This window comes from Toxorhynchites rutilus, chromosome 2 (assembly GCF_029784135.1).
Source record: "Toxorhynchites rutilus septentrionalis strain SRP chromosome 2, ASM2978413v1, whole genome shotgun sequence".
In the NCBI taxonomy this organism is placed as follows: Eukaryota; Metazoa; Arthropoda; class Insecta; order Diptera; family Culicidae; genus Toxorhynchites; species Toxorhynchites rutilus.
The window spans coordinates 21,336,018-21,359,508 of NC_073745.1; the positions used below are offsets into that span (position 1 = coordinate 21,336,018).

The following is a 23,491-nucleotide window of genomic DNA, read 5'->3' on the forward strand; positions in this document are numbered from 1 at the left end:
TACTGGGGTGTAAGTTTCGATAACAAAAGCGTTACGCCGGAGAACGAGGTTTTGAGCGTTAATAGCTCCTAAACAACTGAACGAAATGGTATGATAAACACTTCATTCGAAAGATAAAATGTCTACGCGTTATATGCTTGTTACTTTTTGATCCAAAAACTTGTTTCAATAGCCCTAAAACTGCTTTCAAAACAGGCTATTGAAATCACACCAATCGGTATATAAGTGAGTGCCGCTCGGAAATCCACTCAGTTACGATTGCACAACGATTGAAGTACGATCGCTGGAATGGATGGATGTTTCCCTAAAGCAGACTTCTAAAACATGGAGCCTGCGGAAATCGGTATTGCAAAATAGATTCAAGCTGAGGGTACTTTTGTACTCGTTTGCAAATTGGAATGTTTCCCTAACACAGGCTTCAAAATCTTGAAGCCTGGGAAAATTGCAAAATAGATGCAAGCTGTGGGTACTTTTGTACTCGCTTGCGTTTCTGCAAATCGGAATGTTTACCTAACACAGACTGCAAAACCATGGAGGGGAAATTGGCATAGCAAATTAGATGCAAGCAGTGGGCACATTTGTACTCGTTTGCGTTTCTGCAAATTTGAATGTTTTCCTAACACAGCAGCGGGTACATTTGTACTTGCTTGCGTTTCTGCAAATCGGAATGTTTCCCTATCACAGATTTCTGAAACATGGAGTCTGGGGAAATTGGCATTGCAAAATAGATGCAAACTACGGGCACATTTGTACTCGCTTGCATTTTTGCAAACCGGAATTTGTTTTCCCAATTCAGAACCAAGAAGTTGGGAAAATCGGCATTGCAGATACATTCAAGTTGGCAATTTTTTTATACCCCAATGCATTTTTACGCTACGGAATTTGTTTTGCTAACACGGTCTACAAAAACGGGTACGCTTTGGCTCGATTATGGCATTTGAATTGACTTAAATTGGGATTTGTTTGCAATTGAATTCGTAAATAGTTTCAATCATTCACTGGTTTAATCAATAATTTAATCAATACACACAAAAGATAGCTATGCGCAGCGATGATATCGTGCTTAAAGAGGAAAATCCGAGGTGAGTTTAATTCTAATTGAAGAAATACAATTGATTACTAAATCAACGGAAGTCCTACGCCAAACTTGCGGTTATATCATAGGTACAACCCATCCATAGTTTTTGTAAAAGAAGACCAACGTGAATTCATTTCAATTGGGCAACTCAACTAAAAAACTAAAAGAAAATGGGTGTGATATATCTATGGTATAACCGCAAGGTTGACGTGGAACTACCGTTGACTTAGTAATCATTTGTTTGTATTGATTAAATTATTGATTGAATGAAACAATTTTCTAATTCAATTAAATCCAACATATTTGCTTTGTTAGTACAGTATTTGAACAAATGCCATGGAAGATCAATACATGTATTGTAAAAGATTATGTTCTTCTATGTATTTAGTTTAAATTTGATGACCGTTCTTTCACGTTTGGTATGATGCCTAGGATTATCAAAAAATGTGAACGGAAGAATTGTCAAACGATCATTGTATTTTACCTTTCCTTCTGAAATTATTGCATCTCTCATGTGTACATACTTCTCGAACCGCGAATTTGCATGATTTGATGAACTTCAGGCACTCAGCTGTACGTATTTTTAATCGCGTTTTTCTCGAAACCATGTTCTTTTCAACTGGTGGTATTGATATCTCAGGATCTACTCGAACGATATGGCTGAAATTTTTCGTTGGCATGTAAAAATGAATTATCTGAAGCGTTTATTTTATTTATTTTGGCTTAACGTCTTTACAACATGGCCTGATTCACAATTTTTCTTGTGTATCGTTCGTTGCTTGGTGTTTTAGTGGTGCGGCTTGCAAGATCTGCAACCAACCCCACTATCTCGCAGGAGGACCATCGTGATACTGCTGCTTTACGTTCCGAGTACCACCAGGACTGGGCGAAGACGCTTATAGCGGCGTCATATAGGAGCTTGTAGACCTTCTCCTTGGTTCGTTGGCTGGGAGAAAGCAGGAATCCACAATCCAGTAATTACACGCTCCAATTATCGCGTTCACAACACTCCGTTTTCTTTCTAACTCCAAATCTGATACGTAGAACTTTTGCACTTAATTTCACGTACGGAATCACAAAATCCAGATTCCGTAAATTACCGAAAAAACTTCCTTTCTCGTATAAAAAATATTGCTTTTAATTTATTTTACGACTGTGGTACAAAGTTTCAACAGTTCTATATTTGTCCAAGATCGGTTGGCTACTAGCTTGGCCGGCAATTTTATTGGTGTATATTAGTAGCAATGTTTCATTTCAGTCTGTTCCTGCATGCCTTTCTAAGTGTTTCCTTTTCGTTTGTGTTATCTATGTTATGACTATTATTTGTGGTAGTGTAGTGACAAGAGATACTCAATTTTGTGTACCGTTGTATGTAGAACAGTTATAAATTTTACTTATCTAATTCTAGATTTAAGTTTTAATTCAATGCATGTAAGTGTTGCGTATTACACGCATGGAAGTGTTGTGTTGTGCATATTCTTGTGTTTAATTTATACTAAACGGCTACAGAGCTGTTTCCGGGTTTTTACGGCTTTTCTTGGGGGACTGGCAATGCCCAATGCTCATCCCAGCACACCCTAGACAGTTCCCCTTTACCAGTGCAAGCCAGAAAAACGATCTATGACGCTAGAATTTCTGACCCGAACGGGAATCGAACCCGAAACCCACATCTTGGCAAGCGCAACGCTTACTACTAGGCCATGGGGGCCACTTATCTAAAGAGTTACATAGCCGTTTTTCGATATCTCATTTTTTTAGATTTTTTATGGGCTTCTGAACAGCGATTTTCATAAAATAACTCATTTTTAACAAAAATGGTCGTCATTTTGGCAATTTTTCGAGTTTTCAAAAAACCCCTATGTAATGCCTTAGGTATTGCCCTAAAGTTTCAAAATATTCATTGGAATTTGTTCTGCTACACCCCGATGCTTCAGAACCGATACCACCAACAAGGTGCCGATTTTGAGACAGAATCTACACATCTAGCTGTCAACAGCGTAATAACCATTCTTCGAACACTCAAAAAATGGAGAATACATCTTCAAATATACCTTAAACCATGGCGCCTAGAAGTATATCCTAAGGTGGGCCAATTTGCTATAACCATTCCTCAGCCGTCTTGGAAGCCTACTGTGTTTTGTTCGTAAACAAAACACAATACGCTTGTGTCCAAGCTCGCTCGTGATCAGTCTGTCTTTTTCACGCTTCAAGAAAATAATTTCCCTTCTGCTTTCTTCCGTACTGTTTTCATATATCGCTCCCCTAACCAACTTAGTGACGAAACGGCCTCACCTTAGGATATACTTCTAGGCGCCTTGCCTTAAACAATAACCAAAATACACAAACACTTCACTCTGTTCCCAACATCTGAAAAAAAAAAATCATTACTGTTCGACCTTCCACACAGGGGTCCCCCCTTAACACGTTGAGCCCCGCGTCGGTTTCTAGCGGCCGATATTGAGCAATTTGGTAGGAATGCGTTGACTGACTGGAACTGTCAGTTACAAAACAAAAAAATTTAAAAAAATTGTTTTGTTTACGGATGTGTTACAAAATGCGATTACTTTCTAGACGACTTATTGAATATTTTCTATTTATATAAAGTGACCAGATGGTCAGAGGTCTAACGCGGGACACAAAACACAAAACGTTACGTATTTACGTTATGTGAACGTAAACCATAGTTTAGCGAGTCTAAACTGATCAGTATTATTTCTTTCTGAGTATCGGCACTCAGTTGTGATTTTTCGGTGGTTTAAATTTTGTTCACGCCCGAAAATCACTCGCACAATCAGAGCATTTACGCCTGACAAGCACGACTCAAATTCTACAATTTTCATCAAATTACCGAAGGGAATGCTCGAGAATTCCAATTCATTTTTCATCGGTTTTAGTGTTAATTCGCTGTTGATTCGCAGCAGTAGCACTGTCAAGCAACTTGATGATTTTTCCATACTGCAAGCGCCAACCCACAGCGAAGGAGTTGGACAACCTGAGGCACTTTGTGTCCGCCAGATATAGCCGATCTGGTATTTACAATATCATCTCTTCGCCGCTCATTAAGCCGGGAGATCGAAGCAACCGGTGAAACGGTGGAGAAGAATCTGGCCAAAATGGACATTTTTATGCGGAAGCATCAGACGAGACCGGCCGTATCTGAGCAGCAGGCAATCACCCGGAAGGAGTAGCTTGAGGTGCTGGTGAAAAACTTCTTTCCGGCAAAAGAAGTGAAAAACTTCTTTTCGTACTCATAATGAAAGACCAAGTCGCTTTTCTTTCGAGTCATATGATGAACGGGGAAATATATAGTACGAAGTGCTTGCCGGACTTGGGAAGGTGATGTGGTTTTTGTGCCGAACCTGGGATCAACCCATTATGCCAAAAGTTCACTGGAGGATGGATCGGCTGGAGATAAACATTGTCGCGAAGACCACCAACCTTCCCAACATTCCCCAGTTGCGCCCGACAGAAGTTTTTGGGCGAATGGCCAAAATAGAGAGACAGACGACCACCAAAGCCACGAAGAGGTAAAATAACACGCCGATATACATCTTTTCATCGGCCATGGTTCAGGTACCGGCTAACTTCCGTAAGACCATTCATTTACGATATTTCAACAAACAACTCTGCCTCTTCCTGTCGAGTATACACTAGTTTTTTCGGCTTATTTAAAACGTTAAGCCCTGACCGAGCAAGGGGACCAAAGATGAACTTTTCGTCTGACTCACGTTAGTCCCTGCGGATCAATAGGGGACTCTTATAAAAATCATTTTCCAATTTTGTAGCTGTCGCTTCCAGTTGACACTCTCTAAACAAAAGCCTAATGTCGGTGCGATGAAACCAGCCCAACGTATTAATCTTTGGATGCATTAGAAGCGCTCTTGAACAGTCTGCCAGATAAAAGTTTTTTTTGGTTCATCCATTTAAGAAAATCAACATAATCAAATTGTGATATTGAAATATATTGATATCGCGGGACATTTTCGTTACTTTCGCCAAATGCGGGATGTTTCGCGAGACGGAATCTTACGCGGGACATTTTGTTGAAATGTGAGACTGTCCCGCGTAACGACGTCTGGTCAGTTCATATTTATACAATGAGTATCTTTGGCAGCTGGCACCGACACTGATATTGTGCAAACGCTCTTGGTGCGAGCTGAATGGATAGCGTGTTAAGAAATGTTCGAGTTATAAGTATTCGAAATCTTTAATTTTTTTCTGCATGTTCTGTGTTTAGGTTTTCATTTTACCTGCCATATATTCCGGTTAGACGTAGTCCGACATCAAAACCAAAACTCATGAGCTATCTTCCCTTGGAATACGTAAACGATGTGTATTGAACGACACAAATCTTCGTTAACCTAAGCACACAGCTTCTACTGTAGTGATAATAGTAGAAGACAAGACGACTAAATCACTGACAATGAACAGGGTGCGAGCATAATGCGTATTTCGAAAGTCTCGAAAGATGACCACTTTGAGAACCCCTGGTATGAGTTTTGTAACTCGATCGGAATGCAGCTGGTGACGATCCGTTCTCGGGAGGAAACGATGCTTTGGCGAAGTTCATCGAAGGAACCGATAAGTTCAATGAGCACGCAACATTCTTGTGGATTGGCGCAACTGATCTGGCCGAAGAGGGTGTATTTTTCGTGGATGGCCACCGCACAGCTGTTGACTTTCGTGAATTTTTCCCCCGGTGAACCAAATAATGCAAACGAAGGAGAAGATTGTCTGCACTTCGTGTACATCCCATCGAAGGAACTGCGATGGACGTGGATGGATAATAATTGCAAGAACGTTACTATACATTTTGTTTGTGAGAGTAGATCGTTGGATTGTGTGACATATCTCAAATAATACGGGATCGCACTGGTAGCATATTTTCTTTTTATTCAGAGCATTATGCCATGATGGCAAGTTTACTGGTTTTGTGAAATAGTCATAACAATATTATATATGTGCGACATCACTGTTGTTTACTCGTAACAATATCTCTCGATAGAAATTGATTACCCGTGATGTTTGCGTGTACCAGCATTTCATTCATTGTCTAGTGCATTCCTGTTGGATTGTAAAGTGATCCAGAGATGAAAGTGTCGATCGTTTTGCTCATACAATTGCTCGCTGTTATTCTATCGGCCTTGGGTAAATATATTCAATAAAACGATACATTTGAATTACTGTTAAATAAGTTTACTTTAATGTGTAGCTCAAAACGGTGGATAGATAATATGTTTTCCATTAGATATCTTCATGGAGCGATGTAACATTTGCGTTTGTTCAAAGAATGGAACGACAAAACAGTGCACAACGTTGTTGTGTTATGGGTCCAATGTCGAAGTAGCGATACTAAGATAACCGTAATAATAGATGTTAAAATAATTAAACGAGTTCGAATAAATACAATTACAATGTTCAACGAATTATGTATACGTATGAATTTATTGAAATGAATTACGTCAGCCAGCCATATACTTCCATGGTTAGTCATGCTGGATCGAGGTATCAGCGAAAATTCTCTGTCATTCTCATTATTCTTCGTTCACGTGTATAACTTACATAACAAAAAATGAGGTTCCAATAATGAGTTGACATTGAATTTTGCGTTCAAATTCAATGAAAGAATCTGGAAAATGTTATGATAAGTATCTTAAGATTCCACTCCAAAGAGAACAGTTTGTTGGTTATGAACGTCTCAAAAGTGGTTGACAGTTCTTCGAGGAAGACAAATGCAGTGACTCGCGGTCGACATCGATGAGGAAACTACTTCTTCGCTTCCTCACACTTCATCTGTTACAAGCGTTCGAAGATTTTTCATAGTCATCCGTGTGTGGCTCTGTACAAAAATGAGTTGCCGAAAACAACTCCTTCTAAAGGTAAGTTTAGAGTTCCCGTGAACGTGAACGCGGACAAACACTTTTTTGTTAATAATTCATCAGTTCATATATAAAACGCGAGGAAAACATCTTGAAACAATAGGAAGGGTCATTTTCTAGTTGAAAAACATGTTTAAACACAATTTATATCGATAAAAGTGGATTAGTTCAATATTCCACAACGATTCTGAATTTCCACCGTGGAATCGAGATGTTGGTGAACTCACCATAGTTCACCGACTTCGGTGAACGTGAACGTGAAAACAGTGGTGAATATAGACGTCAAAATATTTCCCCGTTCATGTTCACGTTCGAATGTCCCAAGGCGTTCTGAAAATTATTTCACTGCGAACTGTAAAAGGATATGTTTAGCAATTTTCAAGTTTTGAATGAAAATTTTGATATGGATGCAATTTCATTCAATCGGATCTCTGCGCGGGTTAAAAAACTTCGTTGCTTCGGGTTGATTCGTGAACAACTGTATAATTTATCCGAATAACTTTATTGAACATCGATGTTTATTTACTCCACGTTTACTGCCGAACTTTTAATATGAACGTGAACGTGAACAAAATCATTCTATTTATCTCGATTTTTTGAGTTGTTTGTTCGCAATGTAGCTCACCGTGAAATGATCGTCCACCATCTGTTCAAGTTCACGTTCACGGGAACTCTAAACCAGGCTTAAGGTATGAACACTAATGACGTTGACAAATGGACAACCAAGCCATGCTCTAAATGGGTTGTCATAGCCGTAACTTGCTTGACATTCTAGTTAATGAGTGAATTATTAGGGATTGTTCCTGTGGAATCCATTACGATAGAGCAAAAGAGCATCGCCCCCGAAGCACACATGAAGGACTTACCTCGTAGACGGACCAATATCGAATGCTTGGTGTTTCGGCCAATGCCGAGGTAGCTGAGACGATGACAGATGAAAGGGCCGCTCATTTTGTGCGTCATCCGTTGGTAGCGTTGTATAGGATGTGTTGCAAAATGCATGATTCGGTACTAGCCCAAGCCAGTGCGATTTTTTGACGTAGAACTACGTCTTTCATTAAGGGGGTATTCTAGTGTAGAGATACGAATTTCGGACGTTTTTTCGAACTCCGTAAAAATAAAACAAAGAATATTTTTACTATCCATTATATCATTATTCGTTTATCTATCTTTCAACAATAAAACAAAAATAGGACGGAAAAAAAATATTCACAATTAGAATAGTTACATGCTGGTGAAGTGAGGGTGTTCAAAAAAAAGTTGTGCCATGGCGTACACGATTCCAGTCCTTCTGGTTATCTGAAACAAAAAAATCGAACAGATTCTGAATCAGTAAAGATGTTGCTATGGCATGAACCTCGGACAAGTCAAAAACATGGGTTTTAACAAAATGGCGGCCGTTTGAAAACAAAAATGCTGTTTAAAACGTTTTTTTTTTTGCGTTTACCGATTTTTTAAAAATAGTAAAATTAAAAAGTTATAATTTTTTATTGGTTCATGCGATAGAGAGATGTATGCAGATTATTTTCATATAAATTTGACATAAATCGGTTCAGTAGAACTTGAGATATCGTGTACGCCAGTTAGAAAAAAACTAGTTCCGAGAGAAACGCGTTCGAAGTTCATTGTGATGGCCGTAACAGGTTAGATACCACATCACTAAGATGGCTCTAACTAGGTAAATAATAGGATTTCCGATAAGTCCTTTCTAGAGTATATTCTTGAATGCCTAAACTACAGAAATATGGTAAAAAAAAAATTTCGATTTTTTCAGATTTCTAGACTAGAATACCCCCTTAAGGGTGTCAAATCAGAAAACAGGTCACGTTTTTACGAAATAAAGTTAACGTTAATAATTATTTTTGCCGTGAACGGATTCTGGCGATTTACATACCAAAAGAATAGGAAATTCCCTAAGATTCGTTTTATATGCTATACATCAAATCCCATAGTCTGTCTATGGATTAAATTGATGAAAATTGGAAGCATTCCCATTTCCTCATACATTTGTTCTATCCATCTGTGTGCTTTCCCGAACAGAGCTGTGAATAACGAGCAACTTATCGTTGAGCAACGAAGGGGAAATCGTAAGATGTAAAGTCTCCGTGAACAAAGGAAAAGAAGAAGAACCAAGGGGAATATTTGCCTAGAGTATAAACAGTGGATCTTGCTGTGGCAAACTTGATTCTTCGTGAGGACACCGACTGCACAACACCGTTTGCTGGACGAGCTGGACGGCGAGGAATCGAATGGTTTTCTGAAGGCAATGGGGTGAAGGAGTAATATGAGGAAAGAGTAGAGTTTTCCAAGGGCCTTTTGGAAGGCTAGAGACTGAAGAAGATTAAAGTCTATTTAATTTAACAAGGAAAGGAAGGAAAGGCAAACTTCGTTTGTCCTTCCTTGTTTTGTGCCATCACATGTCTTCGCTTCGGACTGAGCTGTGGACGCGATCAACTTACTCACTTGCTGATGTCTCTGGTATTGCAATCATTGCATCAAACTGACGCCATTGCATTAATGTTTTGAGCTACACAATTGTGTGGAGAATCATCAAGCTAGGCTATCGTCAGCTCACCCAGAAAATAAATGTTCTGGAATTTTGTAACTGATTTGGTCTCGCATGACGGTAGGAAAACTCTCTCCCCAAAGGCTGACAGCTAAGCTAATCTGGACTGGCAATAAGAAAAGGCTTCTGTTGAGAAGAGCGCAAAACAGAGATAAGTGTGTGTATATCTAGTTGCTTCAAGCCAAAAATAGTGCATCTTCGCTACGCCGAAACCCCATTTGTAATGATAAATATAAACAAGGAGAGGAGACAGCGAGAGGGAATTATTTACGCTAGGGTATTAGTGATGAATCTCTGCTGAGGCAAATATTCAGCCTTGCATTAAATTGACGCTATAGTGAAGCAGGTGTTAACCAAAAAAGTTATTCAATAAGTTATAATAAGTCATTAATGTATTTGGGTTCGCGTGCAGATAGAGTTTATTTCGCTTATTTAGTCACCAAGAAAGTAAATGTCGTTCTTGAATTTTGTATGTGATTTGGTTTCGCTTGCCGGTAGCAAAACTTTCTCCACTAAGGATGACAGCTGCGTTTGTCTCGAGCATGTATTGTTCTGCGAGCACAAGAATGAATCATCAAACAGTTATCGTCGAATGATTCTACAATTAAAAAAAATTCAGAGCGCCCAAACTGGTAGAATGGTTATTTCAAAATTTTCGTAGCATTGTAAAATAATATCCGCAATTGAATTAAACTACAGCGTAGTTCTACGTCAACAATGCGGTCGTGTCTTGAACACAACCTCCTATATATTTTTTTACTCTTTACTTCACTTGTTTGTTTTCAAGAGGCTTTGAACTCGTTCATCACCTCTAATTTTTTTTGACTCGATTATATACAGCGAAAGGAAATCGGAGACTGTATATAATTGAGTCCGCCCTGTACAAGGTTTAAAAAAACCAAAGAAAGTTGTGCCAGCGGCCGGCTGATTTGGCGTGGAATCGCTCCTACTCCTGACCCTACGATTGATAATATACAGGGTCTTTCAGATTAAACACTCGCGCAACAAATTTTAATAACTTCTACAAAAGTGAAGCGATTTTTATTTTAGAAAAAACGAAAATTAAGCTTATTTTAGGACATTTTCGATGTGACCACCATTTTTGTTTTTTTTTCTTTCTTTATTAAAGAGATTTTCAACCAAAGGCTGGTTCATCAACCACCACCTTTTTTTCAGTAACGCGTTTTGAACGGTGAACAAAATTCTTCATGCACAACTCTAACATTACCACTTTTTTTTATCTTCGTTTGTTTTTACATCGGCATATTTCCGCCACTTTAGGGCTAATCACCGACATCAGGGAGGCGACTCCACCTGTTCCTACCCATCAGACTCAACAACTCATGAGCCGGGCCAACTTCTTTTACTTCCCTTCCGAAGGAAGACGTAACCAGAGATTTTTCGCCTCAGAAAATCCCAACGACGCCAGCTGGGATGACATTACCACTTTGATGCTGTTGAAAATTCAAGTTATTGCTTCTTTAAGTTCTTGCAAATGTTGTGGCTTATTACATAGCAACGGTCCTTCACATACCCCCAGAGAAAGTAATCGACGACGAGAAATGTTGAAATTCTTACCATAAGAGAACAAAGTTTCATTAAGGCTTCGATTGCTCGAGTAATACGATTTCACTAAAAACACACGTTCTTGTAAATTGTACATCTTGACACTAAAAACCATCCGATCAGACTGAACGAGTAGCCGAATATTATCGTTCTGAAGTGGCGAATGCAGTATAACTATCGACGGAACGAAAAAAAAATTTTATAAGGAGCTATTCGATTTTTTTGCGTGAGATTTAACCTGAAAGACCCTGTACAATCTACAACAAAAAACTTATTGCTGGTTCTAAAGTCACCCCCACTGACAGTACCCGTAATGCGGGCGCTACACGATTCGTCCAACGTTTCACTCGAATGTTGGACTCAAACATTTGGCTCGATGAATCGACAAATGTTGTGACGAATGTGCTGCTACACGGTGAAGTGAATGTTCGATTCAATGCAATCGGTCCAAACAATCGGCGAGTATTTGGATCGAATGTTTTTTGTTTTTATTTACCATCACAAACATTAGGAAACTGGATGACGATGCGAGTATTTAAATTGCTGCCGTAGCAATTGTACTGATATCGGGCTGTAAATTAAAAATGCTTGAAATCAACATTATTAAACTGCAATATTTTGCCGAATATTTTGAATTTTATGAATCAATTTCATAGTTCCTTCATCTAAAACTTGTAAGCAAACCAATCTGTCAAAGATATATTCGGACGAATTGTGTAGCGGTGTATCGAATGTCATCGTGTGCCGAATCAACGAATGACAAAAATCCTTTGACTCGTGCCACTCGCGTTGGAAGGTAATCCACAACGAACGGATTACCTTCCAACGCGAGTATTCGACACTCGACAATGGAGGTTCGTAGCTCGTCAGTCGACTACACGATGCGTCGAATCATCGAGCGTCCAGCATTCGAGGGTGTTCGTAACATCGTGTAGCGCAGGCTTAAGTGATTAGAAAACACATTGCACGCAAGTTGTCGCTCACTCCGTTCGTTTTCACGCCTCGCTTCACCCACTTCTGCTTCTGTTGCGACGGTCCATAATGTGCTTTTATGTTGATGTGTGTTCATTCTGCCTCCATCGGAGTGAAGCATACGAAAGCTGCGCGCCAAAGTTTGCACGAACAGCGCGAGCTTTCGGTTGCACTTCGCATAGTGTTTGTATTTGCGGTTGTCCCACACATCGCCGCCACTTCTGTTTGTATTGGATCCGTCTCCGGCCTCACCGTTCAGCTTGGGTAGGAATTATCGAAGCTCCAGTCTCGCCTCCAGTGGTTGGGATTCAGTCGCGAAAGTCATCTCGGCGAGTTTACACGTGTTTCCGTCCGCTACTATCGAATCCGTTTTCCAAACTTGTTCGTGAGGCTTCTGAGCAGTTTGGCGCGGGGTGGCGGTTTTAATTTTGCATAATCTTCCACGCGAAGCGTCATCTGTGCGTTACGGATGTGGTTAATTTATTTTCTGTTTGCCGAAAACAGCTGTGCAGTTTAGTGGTCCCAATCCCGGTGGATACTTTCACGAATAGAATTGTAACGGAGGAGAAGACAAGTTCGGTGCGTGAGCGGGTTTCGGTTTGTTCTTGGCAGATAACCGTAGACATTTGGAACGAGCTATCGTTAACGTGTCGTCTGCTGTCTGGAAAGCACCGCTCAAACGACAGACTTTCATTCGCTGATACCTGTGGAGAAATTTGTCAAACGATGCAAAACCAAAATACGAAACAAGTGATCAAAACAAAACCGAGAATATTCGTATGAATCACACTTGAATGGATAGCGATCGAAGTGTAGTGTTAACTGAACACAATCCCAGTGTTTAGTCTAGTGGCTTAACATTTTGTCGATTTCAGTCGGGTTGGCGATTTGTGGCATTCCTGCGTTTGGATCGTCGATGCTTTGATTGAGTTTTGATACTGAGTGATTGGCGATAGTGACGTTAGTGTCGCGCTGCAGAATTCGGTGGATACATCAGTATCGCGAAGAGAGTGCAAACATCAGCACCTAAGGCGGAATATGATGGGAAGCACAAGCGAGAAGAGTGAAATAGTGTAAAATTTGTGCTTCACAAAACAAACATTCGAAGCGAAACTCGTTTCCTCCCCTTCTTCACATCGAGTGGTTTGCGAACGCCTCGGAAAAGGGTGTATAATAGTGGAGCGGCAGTGGCAGTCCGGGGAGGTTCAATTCTGTGCTTTCGCAAGCGAATAGATCGAAAAAGGAGTAAGTGAAATGTAATGAAATCTAATATTAAAGGTAATATAATGAGAGGGAAGGTGAAATAAAAACGTACGATGGCAAATGTTTGCTGTTTGGTAGTGCAAGTGGTGTTCGGTGGTTACGATTACATAAAGTAGTGCGCATACACGTTTTTGAAGGTGGTCTGACGTTCGTTACTTGATTCGACTTAAAACGTGCTGAAGGTCGACACACGGATTCATCTCACTGTACGTAATGTATGGCAAAAAGCACTTCTTACGGTAATGTAAACATCATTCCATTGGGCCGCGTGAAATAATGCAATGAAACGTATTCGAGTAGCGACTTATCGCCACTCTGACTCTTCCGGGGTTGTAATTGGGAAGAGCTTCCCCCACACCACTTCACTTCTGCACCGGTAAAGTTATTGAAAGTCTGGCATACGCTTAGAATAAGAACCCTCAAGAGGGTTCGTTTTATAGGAAACTAGCTAATCCGGCGTCCCGCCCATTTACTTGATTAATTCTCGAGTAATGCAGAAATTTGTGTTTTATTTGTATGGCAGCCACCCCTAAGAGAGGGGGGAGGGGTATCTAACCACCATAGAAACATTCATTGCACCCTAAAGTTTCCATATGCCTAATTTGGTTTAATTTGCTTGATTAATTCTCGGGTAATGCAAAAATTTGTGTTTCATTTGTACGGCAGCCCCCTCTAAGAGAGGGGGAAGGAGTATCTTAACACCATAGAAACATTTATTGCATCCTAAAACCTCCACATGCCAAATTTGGTTTCATTTGCTTATTTAATTCTCGAGTAATGCAGAAATTTGTGTTTCATTTGTATGGCAGCCCCCCCTTTGAGTGGGGGAAGGACTGTCTAACCATCATAGAAACATTTATTGCACCCTAAAACTTTCACATGCCAACTTTGGTTTCGTTTGCTTGGTTAATTTCCGAGTAATGCAGAAATTTGTGTTTCATTTGTATGGCAGCCCCCCTTAGAGAGGGGGAGGGGTCTCAAAATATCACGAAAACCTTCCCCGGCCCCAAAAACCCCTACATACCAATTTTCATGTCGATCGGTTCAGTAGTTTCCGAGTCTATAAGAATCAGACAGACAGACAGACATCACTCCATTTTTATATATATAGATTATAAGTTGGCGCTATTAAAATTAAGTACAAAAAATTTTCATCGTGTGAATTCATTTTCGTTTTATCATCGCACTGAAAAAAAATTATTTCAAAGATATAAGAGTATGTTAGAAAGAAACTGCCCTCCTGCATTTCTAGGTACGAAAATTATTAATACAGGGAAACTTCGATATAACGTACCCATGATATAAAGTAGGGGAGGAGGGGGTAAAACGGACATGTTAAGAAGAACTTCAATTATATCTTTGGAAACTCATTTTTACCAAAACTTTGATGTAGTTTCTTGCAATTCAATATACTGATTTTCTATCTAATTGACCAAATATCTTACAAAAAAGGGATTTTCAATGTTTTTTACTGAAATTAAAACAGACCGAAGTATACAACATTTTTTAGGATGCGGGTAATATGCAGGTATGGGCAAAATCGCATCGAAATTCGTTCAACAACACTCATTCACAGATAAAACTCACCCTTCTATTCTCCGTTTATGCCTCACTTTATTTGAGACAGAAAACATTCACCTATCCTCTTCGCAAAGTTCATTCTCGATTAGAACGGAGAAATACTGTCTCGATTCCGCTCTTCTATTCTCAGAAATTTTTGCATTCCCTCATTTGCCTCTCGGAATGATGGTGAATCAAATTGGAAACTTTTGCTTGAGCCAGCGAATGTTTCTGTAAAATCATTGAGGCTCGATCGCGGCAGTAAAAAATAGTTGAAATCGAGTTGTTTCCTGTGCACTATTGCAATGACATTTTTTTGTTTCTAGTATGAAACGATCTAAGCCAACGCAAAAGACCATATTAACGCAAGTTATTGATGAGCGGGAAGGTGGATTTCATGTGCACTTGAATGCTGACAAGGAAAAAGTACAAGGGAAAATAAAATCATACATACACGCAGATTCAATCTATTTTGACTCACTTGTTATTTTGTTTCGTGCGATCCTTCTAAAGGAATATATATTTTTTTACATTCATTTTTCACAAAAAAAAATCCGAATTCGTTCAGGAGGTAATAGAGGATCATATATGAAGCAAAAAATCCTATTATGCATATGTACGAATCTCAAAAAATGGCAGAGTTATTGAACTTTCTCTGTGTTTCTTACTCTGATTGGCCTCAACTGGCTCAAATTCAAAAATTACGCTATGTAGGACAATTCTGTTGCTTCCGTTTGAAAGATGAGAAAATTTAATACATGATACAGTTGTGCAACTTCCAAATTAGTGATTTTAAGTAAAATTTTCGTAGTGAAATACTCAAAAGTTAGTGGTTTTTGAGGTGTTATTCTTAGTTTCATTCAAAAAATACATAACAAACTTGAATGTTTCAATTTGTTCTTGGACATCCAACTCCTATCGCTGCAATATCATTCTAAACAATTCCTGGCGAATCTTCAACTAGAATCTACTAAAATCACGATTTTTACTCCAATGTACTCATAATAGCCAATCCACTTTGAAATATTTCCTTTTCGCTTAAAATAAGTCATATTTGAAATATAAAATTATTTTTTTTAACTGTATATAATCGGTCCGAAATTGTATATAATCGAATCATATAGAATCGAGTCTGACCGGATTTGAGATTGCATATTACATCCTAAAATTAAAAAAAAAATTAATATAGAATGACAAAATACATTGGAAGGATTGTGGAAAGCTGTTCAAACATTGTCTAAGCCAGCAACATACATTGCTATGTGGAGGAGAAGGAGTGGGGCAGGTAATAAAAACGGCCCTAAATGTAAAAACTTTGTTCACGGATGATCTGCTATTTCGACGACAATACTGAAAAAAAGCTGTATGAGCTGGTATGAAACATAACACTTGTAATCAACACTTTTTTTATTAACACGAATAAAATGGTGCAGGCAGTGTTTTTTGACGTAGAACTACGTCTTTCATTAAGGGTGCCAAACCAGAAAACAGGTCACGTTTTCATGAAATAAAGTTAACGTTAATAACTATTTTTGCTGCGAACGGATTTTAACGATTTGCATTCCAATCGAATCGGAAATTTTCTAAGATTTGTTTGATATGCTATACATTACTATCCCATAGTCTGTATATGCTTTAAATTGATGAAAATTTGAAGCAATCTCATTTCCCTATACTTTTGTTCTGTCAATTTGTGTGCTTTCCCGAACAGAGCTGTCAATAACGAGCAACTTATCGACGAGCAACGAAGGAGAAATCGTGAGATTTAAAGTCTCCGTGAACGAAGGGAAAGAAGAAGAACGAAGGGGAATATTTGCCTAGAGTATAAACAGTGGATCTCGCTGAGGCAAACGTTCATTCTTCATTGGGACACCGACCGGACAACACCGTTGCTGGGCGAGCTGGACGGCGATAGATCGTGTGCCTTCCTCAAAGCACTTGGGGTGGAGGAGTAATATTAGGAGTATAGTTTTCCAAGGACCTTTTTGAAGGCTAGAGACGAATGAACCAAAGAAGTTTAAAGTCTCTTTAATTCAACAAGGAAAGAAAGGAAAGGCAAACGTTCAGTATCGTTCTATATACGAAGCAATGAACATCGCTTGTTCCTCCTTGTTTTGCGCCATCACATGTCTTCGTTTCGGAGTAAGCTGTGAACGCGATCAAATTACTTACACGCTGATGTCTCTAGCATTGCAATCATAACATCAAACTGACGCCGTGCCATTGAGGTTCTGAACTACACAATTGTGTGGGGAATCATCAAACTAGGTTAGCATCGGCTCACCACGAAAATAATTGTTCAGGAATTTTGGGCGTCATTTGGTTTTGCATGACAGTAGCAAAACTATCTCCATCAATTATTACAGCTAAGCTAATCGACACCGGAAATATTAATAGAAAGGGCTTCTGTTAAGAAGAGTGCAAAGCGGAGGTAAGTGTGTGTGTAAAATAATATCCGAAGTTATTAACAAGTGACTTCAACAAATTAACAGCGTAGTTCTACGTCAACAAAGTGGTCGTGTCTTGAACACAACCTCGTATAACTTTTTTTTTGTCTGATGGTAATGCGACAGATGCAATGTCAACTAGGATCTTCATCAATATTCAGGGGGAAGTCGGGAAAGATGGACACATAACAGTTCGGCTGAAAATTGCATAAGGTTGACGTCTAGATGGCGCCTCTTGCAGAAAGCTACTCGAATATCTATCTACAAAATCTACGTTGTCATTTGTCATTTTTTTAATGCATTGTATGCATTAAAAAAATGAGAAAAATTTTAAGCCCTTCTAGGTGATTTTAGTCTAGCCTTTTAGTTCGATAATTTTTAAAACCTATTTGGAAATCTTCAAAACTTATTGAGTACATAAACCTGAATTTTCAGTTATTGTCCTTCTTTCCCGTCTTAAGTTTTGTTTTGAAAGATGCCGGACACATTCATTTTGCAAAATTGCTGCGTCAAAGACAAATTTTATTAGAAAAGGCGACCTAGACTGGGACATATCCACCACAATCAATTTGTTGTGAGATAGCTATATAACAGTTCGGCTAAAAAGCTTATAAGGTAACACAGTAGAACTGTGTTTTTTTTTTTGCAAAATTCAATTTTTTTATTCAACATAATTGCCTTCGAGGGCTATACAGCGATTATAGCGATCTTGCAATTTTTCGATGCAATTTTTTAGTACATAGTAGTACTTTCGGTTTTTCCTCAAAATAGGCCTCAGTTTCGGTAATCACTTCATCATCGGTCTTATATTTCTTGCCAGCGAGCATTCTCTTCAGGTCTGTGAACAGGAAATAGTCGCTGGGGGCCCATTTCATGCAATTACACACGAAATTCGGATTTTTCCATTTTTTTTACAATACCAAAAGTTGCAAAAATGATGCTGTAACTCACGAACAAATCGACCGATTGCTGTCAAAATTTGACACGTATCCGTTGAAAGATGGTGTTCTGTGATAGTCAAGTAAATTTTTGTAAGATGTGCCATCTAGACTGTTATGTCAACGTTTACGATTTTATTCTAGTCCCATCAATACCAACGAGGGAATGGATGTGATAAATGCTAACTGCTACTTGTCTAGTTATTTTTAATCTTTTAGTACACTACAGGGTAACTTCGACATAACGTACATTTCACTTTCAAAATTGTACGTTATATCGAAGCATAATAAAGAACTCAGAAACGCAGCTTATATTACTTCATTAAGCTGCTGTTTAGGTAAGGTTGATGAACCAATTTGACTAGACGACGAAGCCAGCCTTTCTCATGATGTTTCCCTTCGTACTGTAAATTAAAGCTTGATACATTTAGAATCCTGATTCACAAAATCAGTTCTATTTCGGGATTGATTAAAGGTTTAAATCATGTTTTAGTATTAAAATACTGATAATTTATTGTTCTTTCAGAAAAAAAAATATTCAAAAAATTATTCCATTTTCAACATGTGTACTAGGGTGCCAATGAAAATAGTCATCTCGAATTTAAAAAGTTACCCCATAAAAAATGTTCACCGCCTCGAAAAAACACCCTATGCCAAATATCAGCTCATAACGTACATCAACTTAAGGGAGAGTGGCGCAAAGCGGTCAAAGTTTTTTGAAAATCGAAAAATCACCCAGGAAATCGGGGTTTTCGAAAAAAAAATTTTGATGCGTAATGTCTTAAAATGACGTGAAAAGTTAAGATCTAGTGTCATCCCGAAAAAAAAAATTTGTCAAAAATCGGCACTCTGGGACTTATTTTTTGTTCGGAATACGAAGTATGGTTTTGGCTGCCAATGCCAATAAAAATAGTTATCTCGATTTTTCATTCGGAACTTGCTACGAAATGTTGATCTGCACAATAATATACCCTATGCAAAATTTAAGTTCACTCGGACTTCATTTACTCGTGTCACAAACGTTAAAATTTGAGTTTTTTGAAAAATGAAAAATAACGGAAAATCGATTTTTTTTTTAAAAAAAGTTGAAGCCAAATGTTTTAAAATTGCATTACTCGTCGAGATTTACAGTCATCTCGAATTTTTTTTTGTCAAAAAAAAAGGCGTTTTTTGCCTGAAAAATCGATTTTTGACAAAAAATTCTTTTGAGATAACTGTAAATCTCGACGAGTAATGCAATTTTAAGACATTTGGCAAAAATTTTTTTTTGAAAATCTCGATCTCTCGGTAATTTTTAGGTTTTTAAAAAAACTCAAATTTAAACGTCTGCGGCACCAGTAAATGAAGTCCGAATGAGTTAATATTAGGCTGTCAAAAAAGTCCTGCGGTATTTCCGCGAGGTGTCATTGTAAGCGCGTAGTTCTGGTTGTATTCATTGTATCGAGTCATACTATAGCTTGTTGGCAAGGTATTTTTGCGCGCTATCATATAGTCCTTGACAGTGTTTTGTTAGGTTAAGTCGTTCGTGAGTTATAGTGTCGCAAATATGGAGCAAAATAAAGAGAAAATCCGACATATTTTACAGTACTACTATGACAAAGGCAAAAATGCATCTCAAGCTGCCAATAAAATTTGTGCAGTTTATGGACCCGATACAGTTTCCATTTCCACCGCACAACGTTGGTTTCCACGTTTTCGTTCTGGTGTAGAGGTCGTCGAAGATGCGCCACGCTCCGGAAGGCCTGTCGTCGAAAATTGCGACAAAATCGCTGAATTAGCCAAGAGCTGGGGATAAGTCATCAAATCGTTATTAACCATTTGAAGAACCTTGGATTCACAAAGAAGCTCGATGTATGGGTGCCACACACGTTGACGCAAAAAAACATCTTTGACCGTATCGACGCATGTGAATCGCTGCTGAATCGCAACAAAATCGACCCGTTTGGTGACTGGCGACGCGGATGGTGACTGGCGATGAAAAGTGGGTCACTTACGACAACGTGAAGCGCAAACGGTCGTGGTCGAAGCCCGCTGAAGCGGCTCAGACGGTGGCCAAGCCCTCATTAACGGCCAGGAAGGTTCTGCTGTGTGTTTGGTGGGATTGTCAAGGAATAATCTATTATGAGCTGCTTCCCTATGGCCAAACGCTCAATTCGGACCTGTACTGCCAACAACTGGACCGCTTGAAGGTAGCACTCATGAAGAAGAGGCAATCTTTGATAAACAGAGGCCGCATTGTCTTCCATCAGGACAACGCCAGGCCACACACTTCTTTGGTGACGCGCCAGAAGCTCCGGGAGCTCGGATGGGAGGTTCTTTTGCATCCGCCGTATAGTCCGGACCTTGAACCAAGTGACTTCCACCTGTTTTTGTCCATGGCGAACGAGCTAGGTAGTCAGAAATTAGCCACAAAAGAGGCCTGTGAAAATTGGCTATCCGAGTTTTTTGCCAATAAGGAAGCGAGCTTCTATAACAGGGGTATTATGAAGTTGGCATCTCGTTGGGAACAAGTCATCGAACAAAACGGCGCATATTTGATGATTGTAACTAATTTTTTGAACAAATGAATATTAAAAAAAAATACCGCAGGACTTTTTTGACAGCCTAAATTTTGCATAGGGTATATTATCGCACAAATCAACGTTTCCTAGCAAGTTCCGAATGAAAAATCGAGATAACTATTTTTTGACGTAGGACTACGTCTAACCGGAAGATATAGGGGGTGAAATGGAAATCTAGGCACTGAACAAGTAGGAAAAAATGCAAGATTTGAAACGCTTATAACTCGAGCATTTCTCAATAGATCGCAAAGGTTTTTGCATCAATTGATAGGAAATATATCTACGCATCTATCATAACGAATAACATTTCATTTTTCTTGAGATAAATAATTGAATAATTGTGAAATATCAAGCATTGTCAAAATGTACTATGTGCCCATTTTGGATTGGTCCATTTTGTGCTCCTCAAATCGTACCGACCAAAACGGGCAACCAGAGCAGCAGCGAAGTAGAATGAAACACGTTTGGAAAGGAAAAAGAAAAAAAAAATGAACGAAACATTGGTCGCAGTCTCACACATGAGTAATTCTCGAGCCAGCCAGTCAGCTTAAAAATCCTCGCTCCGCTGCCGTAACGATCATTCTCATTCAAACCGTACACCACATCGGTTCGCATCACAACACATCAACAAACCAACCCAAGCAGCCATGTCTTGACATGGTAAAGGAGGAAAAGTGAAGGGAAAGGCAAAATCCCGCTCGAACCGTGTTGATCTGGAGTTCCCCGCAAGGGTAGCTAGGCCGAGCGCGTTAGTACCAGTGCACCAGTCCACCTAGTCGGCGTTATATAGTTTCGGCCGCCGAAGTGATCGAGTTAGCTGGCAAAGCTGCTCGCGACGATAAGAAAACCAGCATTCGGCACAGCACACATTCGGTTCGGTGGACATCAAGACAACAGGCAGTTGCAGCGAGTGGCGAGTGGCAAACGCAATCGCAAAACGGCATCAGGTAGCAGAAGAAAAAAGTTTGTTCTTTATACAAACTGCTTTGGTGGCAAATCCAGAACAAGGCGGCATCGAGGGCGTTCGAAATGGTTTTTTTCAAAACCACGAATACTAAGTTTTCTAAATTGGAACCATTCCATAAAACAAGGCGCTTTTCAGGGCCATTAAACCTTCCAAAAAAGAGTTTAGGAAATACAGTTCAATGCTTTCTAAAACAATATCCAAAATAATAATAAAACACAAATTGATTTTTTCATAATTTGTTTGCCAGGATATGATGAGTATGTGAATTTGGCAGTTGTGCTGAGCTTATTGATTTTCACCAATTCTTAAATTGCTTCTAGATTGAAAGTACAGTAATTTACACTTATCTCGACATTTAGCTAATTGGACGGACCTGTAATGCGACATATTTAGTTGGACATTTTTGTAAACATAGAGTTCGGGGTCCAAATTATGACCCCACATTGAAAGTCGACACTGTACCACTGTCATCGCAAATGTTCAATTACAGGTTAAAATTACCTCCAATCCGATACTGAGTGGTGGTAATGCGACGTGCCATTGAATGTAATTTACTGTAAAATATGTCACAAGCTGGAAGAAATTTTCCAACTGTGAAAGCTGTGGCGAGTGGCAAATGCAATCGCTAAACAGAAAGGTTTAGCCGAACAAGATGGGGATATCGAGTGATAACAAAACAATAAACTCTTTAGATTGAAGATAATTTTGTGATCCTGAAAAGGACCCTTTTTAGCCTGCATGTGAATTGTTAAATATATATTTAACAAAAGCTGTCCCCTTTGTATAGTCCTACGTCACTCCGGTTATGTCCCCGACATTACCCACCCGTCTTTTTATTGGCATCCTAAACCATACTTTTTGTTCCGTATTCCGAAAAAAAACCAAAGCCTCAGAGTGCTGATTTATGACAAAAAAAATTTTTTTTCGAGATGGTACTAGATCTCGAAGTTTCACGCCATTTTAAGACATTTGCACAATTTTTTTTTTCTCGAAAACCCCGATTTCCTTCACTCCCTCCTTGGGTGATTTGTCGATTTTAAAAAAACTTAAACTTTGACCGCCTTGCGCCACTCTCCCTTAAGTTCGATTGAGCTGATATTTGGCATAGGGTGTTTTTTCGACTATAAATTTTGTATAGGGTAACTCTCTGAAATTTTAGTGTCGATTTTTTTTCCATACATTCATTGGTACCCTAATGTGTAGATCGAGGGTACGTTGTATTGAAGTTCCCCTGTATCTGTATAATTATTAGGTTTAATCACAATGAAACCGTTTAGCTTTTTTTCCCTTTTTTATTCACAATCAGCTCAAATAATTTACACAACATGCTTTCAAGCAAGCTGCGTAATTTTGAAATTTGTACCTTGTTGTTCAGAGTGATTTTTTTTGTGTTTTAAATTTTTCGCGGATGACCAGAACAGTAAAATCTTATACACAAAGATGGGTTTAGCTATTGCCCACTCGATATGCATTATTCCAATTGAACTTTTCTGCTCCGCTAGAAAATCAAAACAAAAAAGTGGTTCCAACGTCTCGAAACGTACTGTATATGCAACAATTAGTTTTGATGACACTTTGAAAAAATTGCATAATTGTAATTGAACTTAAGGAGCCATAGTAAAACATCAGTTCAATAACCCTTGAAAAGATATATCCGGATTCCTTTCTAAAACTTGTCAGCAGCCCGTTTCCTT

The 23,491-nt window shown here is 39.0% G+C and overlaps 1 protein-coding gene across 2 annotated transcripts in view; it reads left to right on the top strand.

The window, feature by feature from the left end:
* Window positions 1-12,367: 12,367 nt before the first annotated feature.
* LOC129765639 (diacylglycerol lipase-beta-like) overlaps window positions 12,368-23,491 on the top strand; it is a 111,853-nt gene continuing 100,729 nt past the window's right edge. The window contains exon 1 of one of the 2 annotated variants that reach the window (XM_055766049.1): window positions 12,368-13,530. The gene's annotated coding sequence lies outside the window, so the exon portion shown is untranslated. The remainder of the gene's footprint in view (window positions 13,531-23,491) is intronic. The other variant, XM_055766048.1, reaches the window with a different exon arrangement.